This window comes from Lepisma saccharinum, chromosome 26 (genome assembly GCF_977018435.1).
Source record: "Lepisma saccharinum chromosome 26, izLepSacc3.1, whole genome shotgun sequence".
Lineage (NCBI taxonomy): Eukaryota > Metazoa > Arthropoda > Insecta > Zygentoma > Lepismatidae > Lepisma > Lepisma saccharinum.
The window spans coordinates 41,303,025-41,319,646 of NC_139254.1; the positions used below are offsets into that span (position 1 = coordinate 41,303,025).

The window sequence follows — 16,622 nt, forward strand, 5'->3', positions numbered from 1 at the left end:
TAGAATTCAGAGTGTGGATCACTTATTGACTACAAATATTGTAAGAAAAGTGGCTCTGGACCCACATGATGATAAGAGATGCATTTTATCATGTGGCATACATACTTTACTTTGGGGGCATTGTGATTTGAAAAATGGCAATCAATGCCCAATTACAGAGCATGATTTGAAATAAATAAACATGCCTATGAACTTATTTGGGTTCAAAAAACAGGCTATTATGGACCTGCCAACACCACAACCCTCTTCTGATATAATATCTAAACTAAGTGCTTTGTTAATTATTCATCTGAACAGCATACTTACAGATGTTGATGATGAAACAGGTGAAATATTGTACATATTTAACAATAATTTAAATCATTACCAATTACCTGTAGGTGGTCAATTGCAATTTATTACAACCCCTGAGGGTAATGTCAAGATTTCAGTAGGGAGAAATATTTATAGAATTAAGCACTCAAACATGATTTCTGGCACTGTATATACTGTTTCTGCTGGTGACTGCTTATATATTGAGGTCCCTGGATCCTATGACAAGCTTATACCCTTTTTTATAGAATTAAGAATCAGATATTCAATAATAAATAACCACTAAAACAAAAATGCCTAATGATATATTTGGCCATACAAGACATGAAGATCACAGTGATGAGATTCTGATGCTTGATGTCAGAGTCAAGAAATTAAGAAGTGATTTACAAGCTTTACAAACCACACTCAATGCCAGTCTTCAATTAGAAATTACAAATTTACAATCACAATGCATGGACCCTCTTCTTAAAATTGATTCAGAACTTAAATTATTGCTTCAGAAATATACTGATTTGGCCACATTGGATAATTTTCAAAGTTTAGAAGAAGCTGTAGCAGCTCTTCAAGCCAAATTTAAAACCCAGGCTAACAACTCTGAGCAATTGAAACAACAATTAGAAGAACAGATTAATAATGTCCAGGCACAGCTCCAGACAATTGTCAAAAGCATAAAATCACAAGAAGATTTTGATCTAGTGATTTCCACTCTAAAGGAACAGATTCAATCATTACAGATACCTAGTCTAGACCCTCTGAACAATGCCATAGCCGAGGTTAAAGAAAAAATTGAGACACTTGAAAATTTTATGAACAACTTGCCATCTTCTGATGCTTTGAGTGCAATAACTCGGAGTGTTGCAAATATTAAGCTGCAACTTGAAACATATGAAGATTTTGGAAAAATTCAAAGTACCATAACCCATCTTGAGGGTACAATAGCAGCAGTGCAAAGTGATTTGACAAATGTACAAGAATCTCTAGAATCTCGCCTGCCTGGTATTGTAGACACACTTGTCAGTGTCCAGCAACAGATCACAAAGCTTGAAAACCTCAACACTGAATCTGAACTATCACATTTTCATCACTTGATCGATGATATCCAAACAAAGCTTGAAATTTTACAGCAATCAACACCCACTCAGGCAGATATAGCCCTGCTATAAAATGCTATGCAAAATGTGGCTGATGCATCTGAATTAAATAATGTGAAATTGGCACTTGAATCTTTGCAAAATACTGTTTCAAATCTGCCTACATCACAGGAACTTAAAAATATTAAGAGGGCAGTGAATCGCATATTGAAATCAGAAGATATCAAGAATATCCAGACAGAGATCAAACAACTCACTCAAACAGTGGCCACTCTACCAACTAATCAACATATTAATGAACTGCATGCCCTGTTTGAGGATATCAGAAGACAGGTCCATGATCTTACTGCTCAAAATTCAAAATTGGCAGTTATTGAAAATTTGCAACAAATTGTAGCTAATATCAAGCAACAGCTAGGGTACATGGAATCCAATCAAGCAAATGCTCTGTCTGTTTTTGCCACCCAGCTACAAGAAATTGTGCAACAATACAAGAAACTTGTTGTGGACATAAAAATCAAGCCAGCCCATGATGATGTTGTTAGGACCATCAATGAGCACCTTGAATCTGTAACAAGCAGATTGCTTACAGCAGAAAAAGAAATAACAGGCATAATCGAGAATCCAAAACATACAGTAATTCTTGAATTGTACAGCATCCCCAACAAAGAACATGATTCACCATTTACACCAGGTGGCAAAATATATATGCTGTCCCCTGCACAATTTTATTACCAGTTTTTTGTTGGGGGCACACTGAGACCAATCAAGATCAAATATTGGCTTCAACCACAGGCACACCACTACCCTACCTTATCAATAACAAATGCTGACAACAAAGCAAAAATCACCAGTGTAGAGTTAGAGGATTTTACAGATCCCAATACATTAGAAACAGCCTATGTTGAAGATGATGGCTCTCTGGAATTTAAAATACAAATAGGGGACAAATTATATTTAGAAAATCCTGTAGTATCAGCTGCTTAATACCCCATAGTTGCAATATTCTTGTTTTCATATTATGTCTAGAGAAATTATTGTTGATGAATTACACAGACAAGCCAGAGATAATTATAAGAGACTGCCAGTAGTCACAAAAGGCATAGATGATTTATGGCAAGGGGACTTGATTGAGATGGCAAGTGTACAGCTGAAAAACTTAGACAAAATCAACAAGGGCTACAAGTATCTACTTACTGTAATAGACACATTTTCAAAATTTGCCTGGGCTGTGCCACTCAAATCCAAGACTGGAAAATGTGTTACAGAAGCCATCAGGACAATCATCAATCAGAGTGGAAGATCACCGCGCTATTTGCAAACAGATAATGGCAAAGAATTTTATAATTCTGTGTTCCAACAATTTATTGAAAGCCAGTCAATAAAACATTACTCGAGTTACAGTGATCTCAAAGCCTCAATTGTAGAGAGATTCAACAAAACCCTAAAAAATCTTATGTATAAACAATTTACACTTCAAGGTAATTATAAATGGCTTAATATTCTTCCAGAACTTCTACATAAATATAACAACTCGGTTCATTCCACAATCAACATGAAACCCTCTCAAGTAACTTCATCTGATGAGCAAAAATTGATCAGGACTGTTTATTATCCTAGATACCAGCCAACAACAAGAAAGGCCAAATACAGAGTGGGTGATCAAGTAAGAATCAGCAAATATAAGCACTTATTCAAAAGAGGCTTTACAAGAAACTGGAGCACTGAATTATTTACAGTGGTTCAAGTTAAACCTGGGACCCTTAACACATATATAATAAAAGACCACCGAGGAGAAATTCTCAAAGGCAGATTCTATGAAGAAGAACTCAGCAAACTAAACAGCCTGACACATATCTCATAGAAAAAATCATCCGCAGAAAAGGCAGCAAGTTATTTGTCAAATGGCTAGGACTTCCAGAACACAGCTGGATCGATGCAGACAAAGTGATAATATGAGCACCTGGGATGTTATAAAAAGGCTGCCAGAACCTGAACAGCAGATTAAGAGAAATGGCAAGTTGCTGCCTGAAAATATTAGATGTCTTATTGTTGGGCCATCGGCTTGTGGTAAAACTACACTAATGATTGATAATTTTTTATTGGCACCCAACTGGTTAGACTGGAAAAACAGGCACTTGTATGTTTTCTCTAAGAGCTTGGAACAATTAAAATATCAGCAGCTGATGAAGCTATATGATGGATTGGATATAGCCACTTTTGAACCAGATGTTAAGTCACTTCATGAATGTCTCGATAATTCTGTTGTTGTGTTTGATGACATTATACTGGATAATCAAAACAAGGTTAGAAATTTCTTTACACAGGGCCGACACAAAAATATTGATTGCGTCTACCTGGCACAGACTTTTTCTAAAATACCGAAGCAGCTGATCCGAGACAACAGCAATTTTATATGTGTGTTTCATCAAGATCATACCAACCTCAAACACATACATGATGAATATGTAGGTGGGGACTTGAGCTACAATGATTTTTCCAAGTTTTGCAGTAGGTGCTGGAACCTGGACAGTTATGGGTTTGTCACAATTGATATGACAAGAAAACCCAATAGTGGCAAATACAGAAATAAAATCAACAATTTTCTAGACATTGAAACATATATAAATAACCATGAAAAGGCCAATCATTGATGATCTTAAATTAAGAGATTATCTTGTAAAAAGATTTAAGGGATGGAAATCACAGAACCGAGGAATTTATGAACAACACAAACAAACAGAACAGCCTATCATTGATGCTATTAGTGAATTAGGTAAAAATATCAAAACTGTTACAGAGCAAAATCAAAATTTGATCACAGAGCTTGTACCTGTAGCTGCAAGGAACATATTAGATTATCCAATCACCCCACTTTCCAGTATTCATACACCTAGTCCTGTTGCTCCTCGAAGAATTGAAGCTACTCAGGATCCTATTGAATTGGGTCTTCTTGCTCAAAAATATTTAAGCACACCTAAAGACAACAAAGATGAGGTCTTTGGCTTATATGCTGACACAGAGCGTGATGGTAGCATCATACATAGAATTGGCAATTTCCGAGTAACATTTATGGGAGATGATATAATTGTATATTCAGAATCTCATCTTGGACAAAGAGGTGGTTTTGTTAAATATCCCGGCACACCTGGATTGTGGGAACTGATGACTAGGAAAAGGCCTGGCAGCTATACAGATCAAGATTATGAGCATTACAAAGAAATATTAATAAAATCAGATACTCTATACCAGAACAATGATCCCACACAAAAAAGAGTCAAGTCTAGCAGTGGAGCAAAATACAACAATTTAATCAAGCCCATATGGTCACAAATTAAGTTAGGCAGTGGAATCAAACAATACAACACCCTTCCCAAAGAATTTGTCTGGGTTGATGATGTCAGGAAACTTGTAGATAGGTTATTGGTGATAGCTGGGGAGGAAAATGCTGGCAACCACAATTTTTACAATGAAAAGGTTGGAATTATGGACATGATAAGCACAAAATTGTCTAATTTTATAGTGAATGACACTAAGGGGATTGGATATCTTATAAAAATTATTAATACTCTACCACCTAAATTTTGGAATATTTCTGAGGGTCGGGGGTTGGTTAATGACATTATAAACAAGCTGCCACTTGAACTACATATTCCAGGCTATCAGTATTGTGGTCCAGGCACAAAATTGGACCATAGATTAAACAGAGGTGATCCTGGTGTTAATCCCCTAGATGCTGCTTGTAGAGACCATGACATAGCATACAACACACATTCTGATCTTGACAAGAGACATGTTGCAGACAAGAAATTAGAAGAGGCTGCATTTGGTAGATTTGTAAGCAAAGATGCTTCTTTGAGTGAAAAAATAGCAGCATTGGGAACCACCATAGCTATGAACACCAAACAAAAACTGGGGTGGGGGCTGTGAATATGTATATAATAAACCTAGAATGAAGGCCACGGGTGTTATGTATCAAATACCTTATGCAGGTCTTAATTCTCTTAAAACTATTGATAGTCTTTTAACCAAAAAGCAGCGCAAGAGAAAAGCTCTTGTATTGCCAAGGGCCATGGTATGAAATTGTTGCTTAGTACCCCCCAATTAAAAAAATTACAACAATCTAGAAAAAAATCACATGTGGGGGTTTCATATTTACTATCCCGGCCATCTTAGCAGCACTTGGGGCTGTTGGGAGCTTGGCTGGAGGATCAGCTGCCATAGCAAAAACAGTAATAGATGCCAAGAAAAATAGGGCAGAATTAGATGAATTGAAGCGCCATAACCTGGCCATGGAGAAACAAGGCAAAGGTGTTAAGAGAGCCATGAATAAGTTTAAAAAAAACAAGAGCCGCTTACAAACCAAGATATTGAAGCTTTAATCAAGCCACTGGGCATCAAAAATTTTAGAGGTGTGTACATGTCTGATTCTTTGCCAGAACAACCACACAACAAAGAGTGTGGCATTGTTAATTTGGATAAGTACAAAAATCAGGGAACTCACTGGATTTGTTATCTTAAATATTTAAAAGATGAGGCATTTGTGTTTGATTCATTTGGAGGTGTTCCACCTGAAAATTTAATAAAATATCTAAAATCAGTTAATCTTTATTACAATAATGCCCGTGTACAAAATTTCAAAGATGTTAATTGTGGACATTTGTGTTTATCTGTTCTAAGATATATGTCTCAAATAAATAAACCATCAATTGAAAATTTTCAAAAGGCCTTGTGGTATTTAAAACATCATGGGGGTATTCCATCTCACCAGCCAAAATTCAATATTGAAACTCAAATTACATGATGATATAGTGTATCCCAAAACAATAGCTCTCAGAGCATTTTATGGCATGTACTTGATCCCTAATATTACACACCACAACAACAAAATTGCAGTAGGGGATCAAAAAATTGTCATCACTCCAGGGCAGTATAATCTGTCCACTCTAAATGCTCAATTACCCAGAGGTATAGTATTAACTCAAAATTCTGTCTCTCACAGAGTAGAGATTGTATCTGCTACAGAAACAGTGGATCTGGGTACTATAGGAGAGCTGTTAGGCTTTGAGAACAACACAAAACTTGAACCAGCCATCAAACACACTGCTATTAATATACCTAAATTCTTAGCCATAGAGACTCTGAATATTCACTGTAATGTGGCCGAGGGTAAAAAAGGTAAAGGTAAAGTGTTCCCCTGTGCATAGCACCACGCCATGAAGGCGTATAGGGGGTGTGGGGGTAACGCCCACACTTTCTTGATCCGGTCGTGAGTGGGGGTGATGTGATCAGCATCACGCCCCTGACCGCCTTTACCCCCCAGGGTTTCCCCCAGGTACCCATGTTATTCGACGCTGGGTGGGCGCCGGGGCCGCTTCCACCGTTAGAAAAGTTCCCGGATTTGAACCGGCCGGGGATCGAACCCGGGACCTTTAGCATGGTAGTCAGACGCGTTACCGACTGAGCCACCGCGGCCAACCAATGTGGCCGAGGGTATGATCACCAAATCAAATGGCATAGGCACTCACAAACAAACTGGCATCATTGCAACATTTAAACCTAATTCTGAATTTATGGAGCCAATCATCTACACTCCATCCCCAACATTATATTTTCCTGTGTGTCATAACAGAATAGATAATATTGAATTGATAGTCACTAATGAAAAAGAAGAATTAGTTGATTTTGCTGGAGCCACAACAACTGCAATCATAGAGATTATAATTTAAATAAAAATACATACAAAAAAAATGGAAAATATTGAGAGTTATGAGCTACAATCATTCCCCCAAACAGGAGGACATTTGCAAATTTAAATCAACCCAACACAGAGATTGAGGTTGATCTTGATGTAGGGGATGGCTTTATACACCCTCACAGAGCAGATCTATACATCAAATTTGATGTTGTAAAGCTCGATGGAACAGATTATCCGGCAAATTCAAATATAAGATTGGTAGACAATTTTGTGCCGCATCTGTTCTCTGAAATTGAGATCAGAAAGCATGGTGTTGTTATAAACAGAGTGGATTATCCCGGCATTACCTCCACATCTTTGGCCACACTAAAATTATCCAAAACCGAGGCTTCTTACTACAAAATAGGTGGATTTGAGGCTGGTGATAAAATATTATCCAAGAGCCACACAGTGCTGTTCCCTATGCGCCTGTTGCCAGGATTCTTCTCAGATTACAAAGATATTATGTGGAAGGGTGGTTTAAGAATCACATTTAGAAGAGCTGCCAATGATAATAATGCTTTGATGAGGTACAGCACATTAAAATCTACAGGGGAGCTCTGCCCAATACCCTACCTGATGAAGGCAAATGCATTATTCAGACTATGGAGCTAAGAATCCCAGTTGTTGAATATGAAGCCAGTTATGCTCTTAAATACAAAACAGATATAATAAAAAATCCACAGGTTCCTTTACAATTTTATACATATCAATGTGTACAGAAGCCTGCAACTGGTACTTATTATGAGTTTGATGCTACAAATTCATTCTCCATTATACAATATGACTTGCCGGATTTTGTGGTGGTTCTGTTTCAGACTGGAAGACACAATAATCAGGAAAAATTTCAAGTAGATTTGATAACTGCAACATCAAGAACATATATCTTAAAAATGGCAGAAATGAGGTATTCCCTAGAGAAAATTATAATTTAGACATTTCCAAGGATGATTTCCTCAAATTATATGAAGCATTTACAGCATACAAAAGGGTCACTACTGGCAATACTGACATGTATTACACACCAGATGAATTCAAAGCACAGAGACCCATGTTTGTCATCAACACTTCAAAAAGGAAACAAGTTGTGGTTAATGACAGGACAAACATTAAAATTATCTGTGAATTTCACGATACTCTCCCTGATGACACTATATGTAGTGTTATTCTCATAGGTGAAAAATCATATGTTTATGATGTAAGAAATGAGAGAGTCACAGAGCAATTCTAGAAAGTCTCTGCATATTACATTGCTTTAATATTAGATAAACAAATTGAGGCTGGTGTCCAATTGAACTTAAACCGGAAGTAAATATGTGTGTGTGTGTGTGTGTGTGTGTGTGTTAATACGTTTGGCGTAGTTTTAGGTGTAGCCAAAAAAAATATCAAGAGGGGCATATTTTTAACAAATTTATGGACAACAATCTCACAGAAGTGCCTTTTATAAGTGTAGGCAAATCAATCTGAGAGGGGTCATCATTTCACGGGAACTTCCCGAGGGCATTTTCACAAAAATCTTGGATTAGGCAGGGTTCCACACTTGAGCAAAAAGCTCATATGGGCATGTTGAGCCTGTTTTAAGTGTAGCCAAATCTGCCTGAGAGGGGCTCATCATTTATCGCCCCAGTAGTATCATCAATTACACTACTCCTAGCCTATTGGACTTTTAACAAAATATCAAATATTAACAGAAAGTGTGAATTTGAAATTATACTTTGTTAGATGAACGGACAATTGATCAATGTTAATTACAATTGCACGCAGAACGAAATACTTGAGTTTGTTTTACACATGCTTTCTGTAAGTTTTGTGTACTTCTCTATTCTCTTCTTGAAGAGGTTTAAATGAAAATGGTTTCATTCGTTTCATTAATTTTATTATAATCTTTCCATGATTGCCAACGTTTTGGATACATGGAACTAACGATTAGGAGTTCTTGTACTTGTATATTTGTTGTAATGATTCTAGACAGCTTGTAATTAAGATTAACCGAGAGTGGATCGAAATTATTTGTCCACTCCTTTTCCTTTCTCCAGATCTTTGAATTCTCACATGTCATAGAATACAATCACGCACAATACGGAATACGGATATATCTATGTAAGAGAACACATATTTTAAAATGCTTCTTTTTATGACAGGAAAAACGGAAGAGCATGCTAATGTTTAACAATGAACACCTTAGCTAGAGTTGGCATACCATAATTCGAATACAATTGGCAGCACAGGATCTGATTTAAAATACAGCGATTTGGATGAGGGACGATGACGGGGTGTAAAACTCTTTGCCACACAGCAAACCTTGCTTTTGATTGCCAAACATTACACTGCTGTCTCCTCCACATTCCTTCTTGCACGCAGCATAAGGCCAATCTACTACAGGGTGCATAGGCTATTTAAGAACATTTACGAAAATTTTGAAAAATAATATATCTCGTCCAAAATCAAATATATTTTCATTAAAATTAGTACACATGGGAAACAAAACTTCTGAATTGGTTCATTCTATACTATCGCCTTCAGCTTCAATAACTTTCTCGAGACGGGACCGAAAGCGTTGACAGGCCTGAATCAAGTGTTCTTTGTTTATGTCCAACATCACCTTGACAATGGCTGCCTTCAATGATTCTTCGGTGTTGTGTGGTTGTTCATTAGTCTGTCTTTCAACAACGCTCCACACATAATAGTCCAAGGGATTAAGATCTGGAGAGTTAGCGGGCCACAAGTTGGGTGTGACATGGTCATGGAGATTGTTTGGCATTCATTTCTGTGTAATGTGAGCCTTATGAGAAGGAGTAGAGTCCTGTTCAAATACGTATGGTCTGCAATTGCGTACACTGTCTATCCAGGGCTTAACAACACTCTGCAGACCCTCAATGTAGCATTCACTCGAAGACCCTATGGAAAGAAGTGAGGTGGCATGATGTGTCCTTGTCACTTCTCCTAAAACCATCACAGTTGCTTGAAACTTGGTATTCAATACTCTGGGAATTTCAGAAGAATTCTTACATAAACATCTGCCATTTCGACGATTAACCTTTTGGTCTTGATCAAAGTCTTTTTCATCAGAGAAAAACCGAAGCATGAAATGTTTCTCAGGGTTTTTGACTTTGGTGAGTAACCGTTGTGCACGGATTAGACGATTCTCTTTTGTTCATGCAAATATGAATTGACCTTTCCTCATTGCATACGACTTGTATCGAATGTCGAATGTCTTCATGAACCAATGGTCAAATTGTGCCCTCCGACACCTTGAGTTCCTTTGCAATGGCCCTCATTGACTTTCCGGGGGTATCATTGATAATTTCCTGAACGTTTCGGACACATTCTGGTGTCCTGATAATGTCAGAACGTCGAGAATGCCTTTCTCTCTTCGAAACTCTTGAAACATTCCAACCGGAGGCTTCCAACTCTTTCCGAACTTTATGGACAAATGATTTGACAACATTCAGGAACCTAGTAATTTTCAAATCCTTGTATTTTGCATGTAAGTCTACAATCACAGCGCTTCTTTTCATTTCTTGAGTTAATATGTAGGTTCAGTCATCGTATGTGTACAACAAAAACGACACAATAATAAGGTATAAGGTTTTTATACATTGAAAATGTGGTGTCCTCAAATAGCCTATGCATCCTGTATACCGGGTGGTCCATTTATAATGATAGTATGAAATATCGCATGTAGAAGGCATCCAATCAAAAAATTACACAGAAAAAAAGTATGATACTATTGAGGGGTAAGTCAATGCCGCAAAAATTTCGTCGCGGCTACCCACCCCTTAGGTGGGTGGGGAGTACATGTGAAATTTCAAATGGAAAACTCTCATTCGTTTTACATATTTGGATTCCGTGTTGAAAAAGAAGTTATTTTTTTTCGAAAAATGTTGTAAAAAAATTGCAAACCTTAGAACATTTATAAACATTTGGTAGTTTCAGTTTCATTTTGTTCCCTTTATGTAATAACAGTTTTGGTTTCCGTTGAGAACATTGCAAAAACGAATTTTATTCAAAAAATATGTGCAAAGAATTCGGCAAATGAAAATTGTTTGCAATTTATGTTTTTGTGTAACAATAAATAATATTAATTTGTTCCAACTCTTTGGTTTCCAGGAACAATTTCATATGAACAACAAAATTAAGTATGTTACTACAAATTAGTTATAATTTGAGGTACACACATAAATGTTTAAAGGAGAAAATGTTCAAATGATGACCGTTCTCTTCAATGCATTTCAAACCGCCATGTCTGAATCTCCACACTGTTCGTCCCAAAATGTCAGGAGTGATAGAGGCACAAGCGTCAATAATTCGTTGCCGCATGTTAGAAATTAGAGTTCATGTCAATAATTACGTCTGTCTTAATTTAGTAGAATATAAGTTTGTAGGGCCTTCTAGATGGTGATGGAGGTAACGGTGTCACCTTGTAATCAGGCGAATTCGGGTGTGATTCCACGTTAATTTAACTCCGCATCACTTTGGATCTAAACAAACTTCGAACATTAATATGAGCAATGAGAACTACATAACATACGTAGACACCCCTGACCAATTGCATGTATACATGTAATAAATTTGAGAAGAAATCCGATCATATTCCATAACGCTTTCCAGAGGTAAGGTGGTTCAATTATGGTATAACAGGCTTTTGATAAGCCATACTTCTAATAATATGCGCATTTTCATAACATTAAACTTATATTTAATAATTATGATAAATATATTGTTTCTTTTAGGGAAATAAAACTATTAAGGTTATTTTGTTCTTCTAGGAGAAAAGAACCTGAAGGTGGGACTCGACGAGCAATTTCTGATGAAATTTTTGTGGGTCAATAATTTAGATCCTGAGAAAGCCTTCGAAAAGGTAAAATTTAACATTCTTCCTTTCTGCTTAGTCATGTGACTTCTTCGCAATAACTCAGAGAAATACAAGGATATTATCGATAGATTGATTGATTGATTTGGTGTTTCAAGTCCACTTTATGCCCAGTAAGGCTAATCGGGACTGGACCTACAGTTTAAAGTTGGATCCGAACAAGTATGTAGTTCCACCTTGACTACAAGGCGACGCTACCACTGCGCCATCGAAGAGGCCCTGTTAGTGTCGATAGACTTACTCTAATTATTAATTCACCTAATAAGCTAGAGGAGCCAAATGTAGCCCAGCCCGTATTCGCAAGGTGGCTCACTTACGAAAATCAAAATAATATTTAACACAGCCAAAAATGGCACTTCATAATGTACCCAGTCACCTTCTTGTGTACTATGCAGAAAATCAACTATGTTGGGATGCCAGCAGCCATTTTATGTAAGTTATTGTGTTAGGGAGCATATAAATTGGTCATCGCTGCTATTATCAAGTAAGAAAGAAATATTTGTTTTTACATCATTGAAATTAACGAATGTTCATGTCGTAGCCTTCCATCATGAAAGCGGGGATCTTAAATAGGGATGTAACTTGCCCCTCCCGATTAGTACTATTGATGGTAGAAGTAGCCCTGAACGGGCCAGGTACAAATATCTAACTTAACATTAATATAAACTTATGATTTGGTTTTATACTGAAGTGAGCAATGCGAATGGCAGATAAGGCTGTAGGATAGCTTACCCTGATCGGTTTAGAAAACAGACCAATAGCTACTGCTTCTCCGGTGATTACAAGTAAAAAGGCCTCCTGTCGCTCTCATGCGCACCTATTTAAGCCTTTGCTTGGCCTCCCGTCACCTTTAGCCAAAGGCCAGTGTTCTTACCATTTCCTGTAAAAGGCTTATCCTACACATTTCTGAGCAGGAGCTTTCAAGGATTGTCAGGGTCAATATTTCTTAACCGAGCGGATATGCTACGATCTCCCTCTTGCAAAACAATTTCACAAATTGAAATTGTAATCATTAAAAAAAATTAAACGGAACCTTCTGCCATTCACCAAAATTGAAAAGGTATTTTATTACATGAGGAGAAAAAAAAGGTTTCTTATTGTTAAATTAAGCAGAATAGTACTTCACAAGTCTTACATGCTACGGCTATTGTTCAAGTACAAGATATAGCGGGGAATTGTGTCAATTGTCGTGCTCTCTTTGACGCTGCGTGTCAGAATAATTTCATTGTTGAAGATGTTGTTCAAACTCATCGTCTTCGAAAAGTAAAGCTTCATGTTCCCATTCAGGGAATCAACAATTCGTCAGCTGAATCGAGTCATCCAGTAGAAATCCGTCTCAAATCTAATAATAGCAATTTTACGACAAGTATTTCGTGCTCAGTGTTGGCGACCATCACAGGACTAATGCCTTCAGAAAAGGTTGATGCATCTGTTTGGAACATTCCAACAGATATTCGTTTAGCAGACCCAAACTTTTGCTCACTGGGCAAAATACAGATTCTGCTTGGTGCAGAGGTTTTCTTTACCGTCATGAAGCCTGAAAAGAGAACAAGACCAGGAAATTTCCTCATTCTTCAAGACACAGAGTTTGAATGGATTATTGCAGAGAAAATTCCAGCAACATCTTCTAGCAACAGTATTACTAGGTCATTTTTCACGAGAAAGGAAGATTCTCTCAGCTCGCAACTGCAACAATTCTTGATCATAGAGGAGATCGACACGAAACTAGAATCACCAGAAGAAATTGCTTGCGAGCAACATTTTCAGCGAAATGTAACACGACATGAAAGTGGCCGTTATATATTCAGGCTGCCATTACGTAAGGATCGTCCAGTGTTAGGTGACTCCTCGCACTCAGCATTAACTCGCTTTCACCAATTAGAAACGAGGCTTCAACGTCAACCACAATTAAAGGCTGATTATACAGAATTTATGCGAGAATATTACCATTTAGGACACACGGAACCCATAGGAAATTTAAATGATGTACAAACAAATGACAGCACAAAATTTTTCATTCCGCATCATTGTGTTTTCAAGGATTCCAGTACAACGAAAATACGTGTTGTTTTTTATGGGAGTTTGCCATCAAACAGTGAATCAATAAATAGCATACAAATGATTGGACCTGCCATACAGGAAGATTTGTTTTCCATTGTTCTGAGATTTCGAACTCACAAGGTGGCATTGGTTTCTGATGTAGCAAAAATGTATAGAATGATACACATACATCCAGATGACAGGCCACTGCAATGCATTCTGTGGAGAAACTCTCCTCAGGAACTCATAACAGTATTTCAATTGAATACTGTCTCGTATGGGCTTACATCAAGTGCCTTTTTATGAACCAGATGTCTGAAGCAGTTAGCGGAAGATGAAGCAGTTAACTTCCCACGCGCATCTCAAGTGATACAGCCTGATTTTTGTGTTGATGATTACGTTGGAGGAAGCAGTAGCGTGCAAAGTGCGTTACAACTTTATCAAGATCTATCAGAACTTCTGAAAAGAGGAGGATTCATCTTACGAAAGTGGTGCTCCAACAGCACTGTAGTACTCAACGCAATTCCAGAATAACTGAGAGAGACTCAAAATCTTATTCATTTTCATACAGAGGGTGTTAAAACTCTAGACGTTTCATGGAAATCTGGGCAGACACTTTCATGATTAACATTCGAGCCAAGTCTGTTAACATGGTGCCACACAAACCAACCAAACGTCAAGTAGCCAGTGTTATTGCCCAGATATTTGATCCAGATCCAGACAGAAATGATTTAGCTAAAAAGGAACGAAATTCAATGCTTTGGTACGTACATAAATTGCTGCACGTGTTCAAGACAATATGATTCCTTGAATATTTTCTATGTTTTAACTAACGTAGCTTTCTTTTCTTCGTAACAGATGACACTCTATTACAAAACTCGATTGGATTATATGTCTTACCTTTGCCACGAATCGCCCATGAAGTATCGACATATTTTTGGGTTAAACATCTTCAGGCTCCTGAGAAACAGAGATAAAGATGGCCGACTCATTGTGGTATATTATCAAGGTGAGAGGATACAAAATTAGTTTTTCAGACACTATTACGAATAACTTTAATATTAGATGGAAACTTATAGTTTTGACAGAAGTACATTTAAAATTGATATTGTACTTATAAATAAAGAAATAACCATTAACATGGACACCACATTTATTGATTTAAAGCTCACGTAAATATGAGTAATTGTTCTCAAAAAGTAGCAGCATAACATATTCCGCACTCCACAAAACACATGCAGGAAGGAAATGTATTTGGTTAATATTTAAGTACGAAGCCAGGACTTAGCAAGGGCGGTGCGAGGGATGGTGAGAATGGGAGCTTGCGCACTCCTTAATTTTCTTCCTCACCTCCTTCCTCAAGAATTTTTAAAAACGTATTTACAACCAAAACAAATACCAACGTTTAAAGCTAATGCAAGCTTCTACTTATTAAAAACGTGTCGTTGCTCGGAACGTACAATTTCATATGTTAAAGGGCGACAGCTATTATTGTATACTGCAGACAAGCCTAGAGAAGCCAAATGTGCTTTCCTGTATTCGAGATCTACAAAGATCTACAAAGCTCAGAGTCTCTTCCTTCATTCGGCATTGAAGATTTTTTGTTATTTTCTTTATTCAATTTGTTCGTTCGCAGTTTTCTAAATTTACCAACAGTTTAGTGCGATGTATCCAAAAGCAGACAGGCGCTTGCATGGAAAACTGTATATTGTATTATATTATACATTTTTCCGATGTCAGGGTTAAAGCAATAGAGAGGAATTGATTAATCGGGATCATTTCCGTCAAATTATACCAGAAATGTTTCCAACCGTAGTAGATGTAAAGCATGTAGACTTATTTTAAATTACCACTTATCGATTGGATCCCTGTGTCTCATTTCTTGAACAATGCGTTTATTTGTCGCAAATTTCACACCTGTTGCTCTTGATGATTTTCAGAAAATAATATTTAACACAGGCAAACAGATGGACACAACTGGGTCTGAAAACAATCCAAACTTCCTATTTGATGTAAAATAAAAAATACATTGAACTATTAGAAATGTAGCATTTTTCAAATACGTAATTTAATTTTTAAAAATGTCAGACATTTTGAATATTACAGCATATTTTATGTAAGAATTGTATAAATGTAATCCATTTCCTTACTTCATAAAATATTTTTAACAACATATGTCTACCGTTGATAGTGTTTTTGTTTTGTCTTCCTTCATTGATAAACAGATCAAAATTTTACGAAACATGCACACCCACCTTCTGAGACTTTCAGTTTAGAAATAGAACTGTTTTGTTTGTAAACCTTTTACTTTCAGTGATTATAAAATATAAATCTATTCCCTGGGCATTTTGCCGCGCCATGAAGGTACATACATGGGACCTTTGAGTGTGTGGTCCCACATACATTCTGTCTCTAAACCATTCTGGAACTTGTTTTATGGGTGCAACGCTCCTTTAGCCACCATGTATTGCCCCTTGATCCAAGTGTAGAGACCCGTGTTGTAATCGGAGGGGCGTACGATGGTTACATGGGAAACGTGGATTCGTTTCCAGAGGGGGTGATATGA

At 37.1% G+C, this 16,622-nt stretch overlaps 1 pseudogene; it reads right to left on the reverse strand.

Moving 5' to 3' along the window:
* Positions 1 to 9,904: 9,904 nt before the first annotated feature.
* Positions 9,905 to 10,673, reverse strand: LOC145979349 (uncharacterized; annotated as a pseudogene).
* Between the last annotated feature and the right edge of the window lie 5,949 nt (positions 10,674 to 16,622).